We start from the raw sequence: 10,208 nt of genomic DNA, 5'->3' as shown, positions 1-10,208 counted from the left end.
TCAAATCTTATTTTAAAAGAAGTTACCTCTCTCGAGAATTAGTCCTCTTAATTTTATTTTATTTTCTTGATACGCTGCATTCTTCCTCAGTTGACTTATTCTAGATAAACGTATTAAATATGTCACGAAACATTTTATTTGTAACCAGCTGAACAAGTATAATGTCAGCTCCAATACAAAATACATGTGTAAAAGAGGTATAATGTAGGCTAAAAATATTAGAGTTGGTCAAAATGTGCATTAACTAAGACTACTCAGATTTTCTGCAGATCATTACAAAGATTATTTGACCCCTAACAGACCTTGAATCCTTTCAGTACCATTAATAAGGCACGTACTACCTCAGTTCTAAAATACGAAAGGGTTAAAAAAGGGTCCCAATTTAGAGCACACCAAGACATCGCCATTTAATTGGATGAAGCATATAAAATATAAAACCAGAAATTATTGTGTTTTTTTAGCACAAAGTAAATGTTTTTGTAAGATAACAATTTCTTTTATTTTTTAGCTCCCACCATAGTGGTATAAAATTTGTATTAAGAAAATGCTACAAAAGTGCTAGGGTTGTGGTAATTCCTTACATTTTTCAAATTTGGATGTAATAAATTCATTGTTGAATTTACAAGTTTCAAGTTAAACGCAAATATTTGAAAACGTACGACCATAGCATTGTATATTCATGTGATTCACAACCCTATGAACTTTGCTGGAATTTTCTTCTAATAGCAAGTTTCTGGATTTTTTTCTAAGAGGGTTGAAATTTAATGCTAATTTAAAGTGACAATAATTCGATAATTAGACATTGAACACCTAAAATCAGGAATGTTTATTTAATATAGATGCTTCCACATACCTAGAAGATATCTGTTTTCTCATTTTTCGATTATCAACATTTTTATGTTTTTTTCTGATCAATGTTAATCTTTCAGACAACTCTTCAATATGCTGTCTGATTTGGATCAACTTTCTTGGGTCGGGATTAAATTTTTCAATATCATCAATTTCTTTTAAATCGAATTCGTTGATGTTTTCTTCTTCTTTCTCATCAAGGTCAGTTTCCCCTCTTTGCATATCATTTGAAGTAACTCCATATTTCTGATTATGGATTGTTCTTTTAACACCAACGTTTTCTTCGATAGAGCTGTCCTCAGAATTTGAATCGAGAATATCTTCAATGTTATTTAAAATGTTTTCATCTGAATTGCTAAAACTTTCTTCCATTTTGCCTGCCACTCGAATAGCGGTTGAAGTTAATTTCATTTGATTAAGCTGGTGAGTTTTTTTACCCCCTGAGACGTAAATTTAGTCAAATTCCAAACTTTTTGTATCTGGTGCCTTAAAGTTTCGAAGTGTCATAAAAAAATCGATTATTGTAACTTTTCTGCGAAGAGGTCAAGGCGTCGCAATGCGTGAGTTGGTGTTGTGAAGAAGTTGTGATTGACTTTATATTCTTTCCTAGATACTCATCAACAGTGCCATCCACACTAAAAATAGAAGGAAGTGAAGAAAGTAATGAGACGTTTGTCTTGGGACATACCTATTCTATTGACTGGTCGATACTTTGTGTCCTCGATTGTAACTGGAATTGTAAGAGAGAAATACCTGCAATATTAGTTAGTGCACTCTAGGATGATGGTCTAAGATTTACAAAAGTTCATTGGGGTAGAATTTAAATGGCTGAAAGCAATTTTGCTACAAATATAAAAACTACCATTTGCTTCTTCTTCTTCTTCCAGTAATCTTTTGCCTAATTTACAGAAGAAAATAAGTTTGGCGAGAAAAATTTCTTTCCATTGTGAAATTAAGTAAAGTATCACTGGAATCATGTCCTGTAAACATCCTGCGAAATTTCAACCCTGCAATAATCAATAGAGGTATCCGAAACCAAATGACAACCTTTTATTTTAACTTGCAATTATATTCGACCAGTAGTCAATCTGTGGAAAAATCTACAGGCCCGTCCTTTATATATTGCATTTTGTGTTTTCGTAACAGATAGACAAATAGACGATGGCTATTATTTTAGAGTCAAGTCGTTAACCCGTCGAAAAATCCGTGGCGTCGCCCGTCCTGTAAATTTACCGTCGCAACAAAGTGGATAAAAATTTATCGCATTTGATATTCGTGTTTCCGTAACATCATTTTCTTTTTGCGCAGGGACAGACAGATGAAATACGGCTATTATAATAGAGACTAGTCGTTGGTACCCTCCTTTATATATACCGCATTTCGTATGTCTCGCTACTTGAGGTGCCATCTTGCGCAGAGACAGACAGACGACGGCTATTATTATAGAGATTTCGTGTTTCGCCACGGAACTCGCCAATCGCGGACAGATTGTCAAAGTACGGCTTTTATTAAAGAGATGCTTCTTTGTAATAAATACAAAAACTTAAGTGAGGAGTCATTTAGCTCCCACTTTCGAGTCGAATAATGATTACAAGAAAAGCAAAGATTCTTAAGAGAACTCCATTTGATGTTTAGCATCAACATTTTTTATATGACTGCATCTTGCCTAATGCAGAACTTGATCGTGTTTCAATATACCATTAGATCCCATTCGTATATTAGCTCTCCTAAAATGTAGGAGCAACTATTTTCTTTCCAAGTGAGGGTATTAAAAAAAAAGAAACATTTGACAATGTAAAAAAAGGGGAATTAAATGTTAATACAGGTTTTTCCATAAAAAGGAGTTATTTTGCACCATGAGATGTAGCTACAAAAAAATAAGTACAAACAAAACGTTTCGTAATTCATGTTTGTCATTCCATTGATTCCTTACGTGTTATTGTGATATTGCTTCAAATAATTAATCGAAACATGAGAGTTTAATCTGTCTTAGCGGCTATAGTCATCCTTATGTAAAGTAAACAAAAGAATTGTTGAACTTCTTTACTGAAAGCGATGTATTGCTTAAGAAGTATAAGGACTTCACCGAAACGAGAAGTAATGTATCTGTGTAATGTCAACAAACTTTATAGACTTTGTTCCTTCAGGAAAGTTGTTTACTGATTTGATCCAGCGTAGTAATCACTAAAGTTTGTAGGCACACAGGACAAAAAATATATATAGTTAGCGTTGCGTTGGCTTCTATTCAGATGATATTTTTACAAAGCTGAGCAAGATTCAAACGTTTTGTCGGCTAACAAGTGGAAATTATTTTCACTGTTCGTCAGTGCATTTTAAGAGAGTTTTATCTTAGCTAATTCACGTATCGGCTTTTCGTATATTTTATTATACAAAGCCTTTTTTAATCCCTTTGAAGAAGGCACACGTAATAAAAAAGCTACCAAACAACATTGAAAGAAAAACAAAAAAACATATCAAAAGAAATTGTATACTTATAATTACAACTAACAACTCCCTTATAATTATATCTGTTTACGTAAGAATGAACACAAAAAGTAATTGACGATTAGATTAATCGACGTTTTCTAAGAAAATCCAACAACTCGTACCCAGGGCTTTTTAGGTTTTTTATATGAAATTTAAAAAACCCTGGGATCGAGGTTAAAAAACCCAAGTGTTTTGTATGTTTTGCATGCGTACCGAATGTGATGACATAGTGGTCAAACATTGACGTCATCAACAATGATAATTTACTACACATAAAACCTCGGAGAGAAGTTAGAGGGGCTACGAAATGATTCAATAAGCTCAATCCCTGCGTTTTTAAAAAATGGTGTGTAATAAATGGACCACTAAAAAGGTCAAGGTGCAAGAAATTATACACACTTTAGAACCACATAGACGTCTAGACAACCTGTTTATAAATAATGAATTTGCTATTTTTTATTTTTATTTAAAAAAAAACAACTTTCCTTCAGTATTTTTTTTTTTGCGAAAAAAGAAGCTACGGTCTGTAAAATGTATTAAATATCAGTACACCGAAAGTTTTTTTGCCGAGAGAACAGAGATAACACGAGGAGCTGTATTTGGTAAAAAATGCTATGTTTACTAGCTTCAGGAAGGAAATGTTTTTCAAGTCATTGTTGTTGCTTAGACTGGCTTTATGTACAATTATATGTTTCTACGCAAAATTTCGAAAGATATAGCTACAATCCCGGACTTAATTTATTGGAAAAGAGGACCGAATTTCACAGTTCGTCCCACAAGCAGATATAAACACTGTTTCTACAAAAGACAAAGGCATTACGACTTTGTCAAAATTCACTTGTCGAACTTAGGACTTTAGGTTAGTTTCAAATTCTCAACCCATCCAAATTTTTGCTGACGTCAGCACACCCTGTCTCCCCGAATGTTAGCACGGGCCATCGTGTGAATTGTTCCGGAATGCGGACATGGCTGAAACTGCCAGTAGCGCATTTTTGACGTCATTTACGTTGCCTACACATCTCCCAAAGCGAAGCTTTTGGAGCCTGCCGTCTGCAGAGTTTTGAAAAAGCAATTCCATTTGGCCAGTTCTGGAGAAAAAACCTAAAACGGTTTTTACCAATATTATTATGTCCACAATTATAGCTAGTTATTTCAAAAGATTTAAAGTTTATTTTATTAGTAAGCTTAAGTTAAACGCAAGGTAAGTGCCTAATAAATCATGGAAACCTAGTATATATATGCAGGGAGCTTTCCTGTTATTTTCAGATATATTTTGATGTCCAATGTGATACATAAGATGATTAAAGTTGTTGTTTTTGTCCTTAGTGATCATAAACTTTCCACCGCCATTAGCTCGTTTCGCAGCCCTTTTAAAAGAAAGAAATACGGAACATATTCCATGAGTTACTGATTTTAAATTTCTGGATTAGCGCGGAATTTTGGTACAACACTGCTGGTGAAATGATTGATTTGCCGCTTGGTTATTATAACCAATCAAAATCACATGCAGAGATTATCAAATATTTCGCTTAAGCCCTCAAGCTCTTGCAAGGGCGTTAAAGACGCTTTTCAAATTAGATATTGGACAATTTTTTCAAATAAAATTATGCGCCACAAAAATCACTTTGAATACAAATTTAGTTTTGCGCGATATCCCAGTCTATTGCACCCCATAATCTCGCATAAAAACTCAAAGATTTTAGCTAAATATTAAAGATTTCAAATAGAGTCCTGCATATAGGTGTCCGTCGCCCATACATTCATTTATAATTATGGTTCTTCTGTTATTTTATTAACAACATTCCCTGATATTTTCCAGTGCAATTGGGAAAGCGGGAAAAATGAAAAGGAAAATCCTGGTACTGCAATACATAAGGTTTCAGAATATAGGTATAAAACTTGTGTGAAAGAATTAAGATGTATGAAAAAATCGCTTTTTCTCTTATATTCCCTCCTATCCATACCCGAAAACGTAAATCTGAAAACCAGAGGCTGGCCTACAGCAGTACCATCATGATAATTTTATAAAATTACGGTGCACAAAAACTGCTAAAAACATACATGTTTTTCTTATAATAAAGGGTTTATAATTAAGTGTAATGCCTGATTTTCCTTTTTAAATTCTAAAGAACGTATGCGGATTATGTATACAAGAGTTCCCGTTTTTAAATGTGCCGTTAACGGGGCACGATATACTATTCACACTTAGTTCGTGTGATCTTAGGTTCTTTGGTTAAATTTGCAGTTTTTCAACAGTGTCGATTCTTGCTGATCTTTTCTGCACGCCCTGCCTCATCTTTGCAAAGTAACAAGCGCATATTAGAATGCCTAAATAGGACCTTTTAGACCAGTTTACCTGCTATCATGCAAAATCACACCATAATATATATCGATAAATAATCGCGAACATTGGCTTACACAAAAGATCTGTCACATTTTTAGAGAACCAACCAATGACACAACAATGACACAAACTTTTAGTACGTCACTCAAATAAACATTGTGATTGGCTTATTTTAACATAAGGTTATTGAAGCGAAAAGAAAACAAGCAAAACTGCGCAGGCTCAAATACACTACGAGATTACCGCAATTCATTGACCCTGCCGTGCAAGGCATGGTGCTAAGTAAGAAAGACAGTACTTTCTGAAGACTCACCTTTCATAGCGATGTTGTTAGCACACACACACATTTTCTTTATATTGTTTGACCTATTATGACCCGTACTTCCTTTCTGTTCTGCTGCTAAACACTGTCTTACTACCTGAGCTATGCACTGTTTTAGTTGGAGGGTATAAGTCAATGATGTGTGGGCAGAACAAGGATAGCCCACTTGACAACGAACAACAAGTGCGTATAAGATCTAAAATACATACTGAAAGTAAATAACTTCAATGTGTTGTATTTCATTTTTAAAAGTTAGTTTATTTTGAACTTTAAACTTATTCTCACCAACCCACACACTTCAATCAGATTTACACTTCGTGTGTTGATAGTGAAGTCGAAGTTGCGAAATCCAATCGCGACGTCACGAAAATGTACACGCAATTATGCAACCTGTCGAAGTTTAAGTACATGTTGACATTTCATGAAAAAGATAACATATCCAAATAAACACATTAAAAAGATTACTTTTTTTTACTTAGTGGAGGCGTTTACCCCACATACAGCGATGGTTTCATGATGATTAAATTTTATAGGACGAAATACATTAAAACAGACAGGAGCTAGGAAAACTTTAAAACCGACAAAGACACCGTTGTGTAAACAGTGGGTAACTAATTATTCCAACTTTGTTTCATAATGCATAAATTATTCCAATTCTGATCGTAATGCATAAATTATTCCAATTCTGTATCTAATGCATAAAACATTAAGTTAGAAGGATGGAATGTTGTTTCTTCTTCTCATAAAAACTTTGCAAAATAAAAAGTTGTGCACAAACCACTAGCGCCCTCTCCCTCCCTGCCCCTGTGAAAGCTATGACATCGAATATTAAAAGGAATTCTCGACCCCAGAGCTCTTTGAGATGAATTTAATCTAAAAGGGTTGACTCGAAAATAAACAAAATATGCCTGGTTTTCTGTAAAATATAATATTTGGAAAAAGTTTGAACTTTAAAATATTTTAAATTATGTTAGTACAGTAAAACTTTCAATTAGCAAACGCCCAAATAGCGGACACCTCCAAATAACGGACAAAAAGTTGAAGTCCGTATCGTTTTTTATATATAAGAAACCTTGCGAAGGGCCTAGCTCTAAGAGTTTCTTATTTGTAGGCTGAAATGCCATGTTTTTAGTTCCAAAAGTTTCTTATTTAGTTTCTAAATTTTGCTAGTAAAGTAAGGATATAGCATTTTTGTTTCAAAGTCTCTTTTATTAAAAGTTCTCAACAACACAACATCACAAAATATAAACTATACAACTCAAGAAAAATAAAAAACATAACCCTAGTCCACTAAAATCACGTCCACTCCATTAAAGTCATCCAGTTTTAGGTAATATTTTGATTTATCTGTGAAGAAGACACGGCACTCGTCCAATTTTGTGTTATACCATGTAATTATTTTTGACGTGCCAATCATTATAACAAACGGAGGCAATTCTGTTGACAAGTGGATGGTAACTGGTTTGGTCAACAGCAAGATCTACTCTCTCCTGTGGCATTGTTTCGAGTTTTTTAAGCTCACTCGTATCTTCGTCAACGACTTTCAGTTCAGTAGGTAAGTAGGAATAACGGGTTCCATTTCAACATGGATTGGTAATGGTGGGAAAACAAAGTAGTTTGTTAATTTTTCTTATCAAATTCCGACCCATCCGCAGTGATTAAGCATCCTGTTTTCTCAAAACATCGGTATCTTGTTTTTGAATATTCATCGCTCATTAGTTGGCTATAAGCATTATTAGTAATGAGGATTCTTCGCTGCTTTACATCGAGCTTCTTATCGCTGTTTCCTGTCCAGAGATCTATGTTTTCGTCTTCCTCTAGCCATTGCTCCTGCAAGCAACTGATTATTTTTTTTAGCATCTTTTCAAACCCATTGTCAACAAGCTGCCATGTGTCAGTAGCTTCCGGCTCTCCAAACGAAACAATACGATTTATGGCACGAACTTCTCTCAGAAAGTCTTCGCTGACTAAAGCACTTAGATTTTTACAGAATCAAACATAGCAGCTCTTATCTTCAGACACAACCGGCTTTAATGTTATCCTTATCCAATTAACACTAAACTCAGTATCAGACCAAGCATTAGTTTGCCAATATACGTCCACATCCTTATGATAAGCTTTTAGCTCATCACCTTTGCCACTGAATATAATAGCAATCTTTATCTTTGTATTACCCGGCGAAAAACATATTTGCAAAGTACACTACTTTTATCAAGACCAGAACCAGGATTGTTCACCCATGTTCTTTAGTCCCTTCGTTTAGAAGTAGGGACAGGGAGATCGTATGTTTTACTTTTGTCAATTGCAAAGGCAGTGGTACTTGGTCAACATTTAGCCGTCTGTCTGGTAGGAATCGGCCCCATTTCGAATTATAGGTTGTTGAATTGCTCTTGGATTTAATAAGGTTCTCTTGCAACGTACTATGCCATTTCATGATTTTAGGTAGGTACGCTGCCTTGTCAACTTTTTTTTTGTTGAATCCTCCTTAACTTTATTCCGTATTTACGAATAAAGGCGCTAATGGCACTTTTTAGTAAAGATTTAGCATCTTTGTTCTTTATTTCTTATTTCAGAAATAGACGTAGAATGTAGTAGTAAAAGTTACTTAGTTTTTGAAGATTCTACATGTAGGTTTCTTATAAACATGTTTCTTATAAAAAAAAAACGTGTAAAGTACTATAAAATCCTTTATTATGGAAAAACCTCCCAATAGCGGACATAATAGCAGACACCTTCCATTAGCGGCCAAGTCCCGATTGAATATTCCTGGCGAATAATATCTCCCAGAAACGAACACGGCTAGAAAAACAAAACAAAAAACCACAGCACAAGTTTGAGATAACACATTCAAATTTCTATTTTAGGCATCTTCCATCTATTTTGTTTACATTTAAATCAATGTTATATAAGTTTTTTTTTCCAATTGAAGGGCTGTCTCGTTGCCATTGAATACATATTTAACAGAAATTTCTAATATAAACCTTGGTTAATTCTCTTTCTCGTAAGAATGAAACGTGGCCAACTACATGAGGTCTAATATGGTTAGAATGCATTACAGCCACTGCCTTTTCGTCGTGTATGTTATCGTCTTCTCGTTTACAACGAAGGTTGTCATCTCCTATCAGTGGCTTCAAAATGTCCATATATGCAAAGTAACCAAATAATTCGAATGGACATAATCAATTTGTGATTCGAAAGCCTCAACACAAGTTGTAACCAGTAAGCTTTTTACAACAAACGCAGAAATTCAGAAACTTATCATGGCTCTGTCTAAGCAGAAACTTGTGCAAGTATGAAAAAAAATTGTTTGAGCTTGGAGGAGAAGATAATTATAATTCGAGTTAAAACTTATAAGTCGAGGTAAAAAAAGAAAAGAAAAGGCAATTCTGGCCTAAATCATATGATTAAGGAGAAAATGTACAAATTTTCTAATTGGTAATACTTTAAAGGAAAAACTTTTCGCTAGAAAGTTTTGCAGTTTCGCGGTTTTTTGGAGCCATTCCACGAAAGTTTCTTCCGCGAAATTTTCTAAAACGTGTTGTACAATACATCATAGACGGCTACTCAAATTCGTGTCATTCATTTGTTATATGGTTTTTAGAAGCAGGAAAACAACACATAGCCAACAAAATATTTTCTTTACTCCACAAAATAAGATTTGAAGAGCACACAAGAGCTTGTCCTTAAACCCTTATAAAATACACTACAACTCCATTCTTGTCCCCAGATCTCTTTGAGAGTCGTGAATGCTTTTCTGACCTTGGTTAATTGCCTAACAAGGAAATAAAATCTAAGCAGTAACAGAACAAAATACAAGCTGATAGATTGAATATGTTCTGTGTTTGGAGGAGCAAATCTTTTTCTATATATACAAATGTCTCGAATTATACTCCTAATGACACGCCTGCGCAGGGTAGATATAAAAAATATTTGCTACCAACGCCCGAAGTTAACTTGCAATCAAAGCTAGAGCAATTATGTGAACAACCTGTGTCAGAATTTTTTAACGCTGTTAATGCAAAATTCCCAGGGGCCAAGGTCGTGTTAGTGCAAAAGCTGGTTCTTCTTTTGTTTTTTCAAGATTGCAAGTAAACTCACGTGTGCAACTTACCAACAACAGTCAAACAAGATTATCTTTACACTAAGAAAACACAAGCCTATAACTTCAGAGTACCTTCACACCAAAACAAGATAACAGATGCTTCT

The sequence above is a fragment of the Hydractinia symbiolongicarpus genome, chromosome 5 (assembly GCF_029227915.1).
Source record: "Hydractinia symbiolongicarpus strain clone_291-10 chromosome 5, HSymV2.1, whole genome shotgun sequence".
NCBI classification, from domain to species: Eukaryota; Metazoa; Cnidaria; class Hydrozoa; order Anthoathecata; family Hydractiniidae; genus Hydractinia; species Hydractinia symbiolongicarpus.
Note: the sequence above shows the minus strand (reverse complement) of the source record.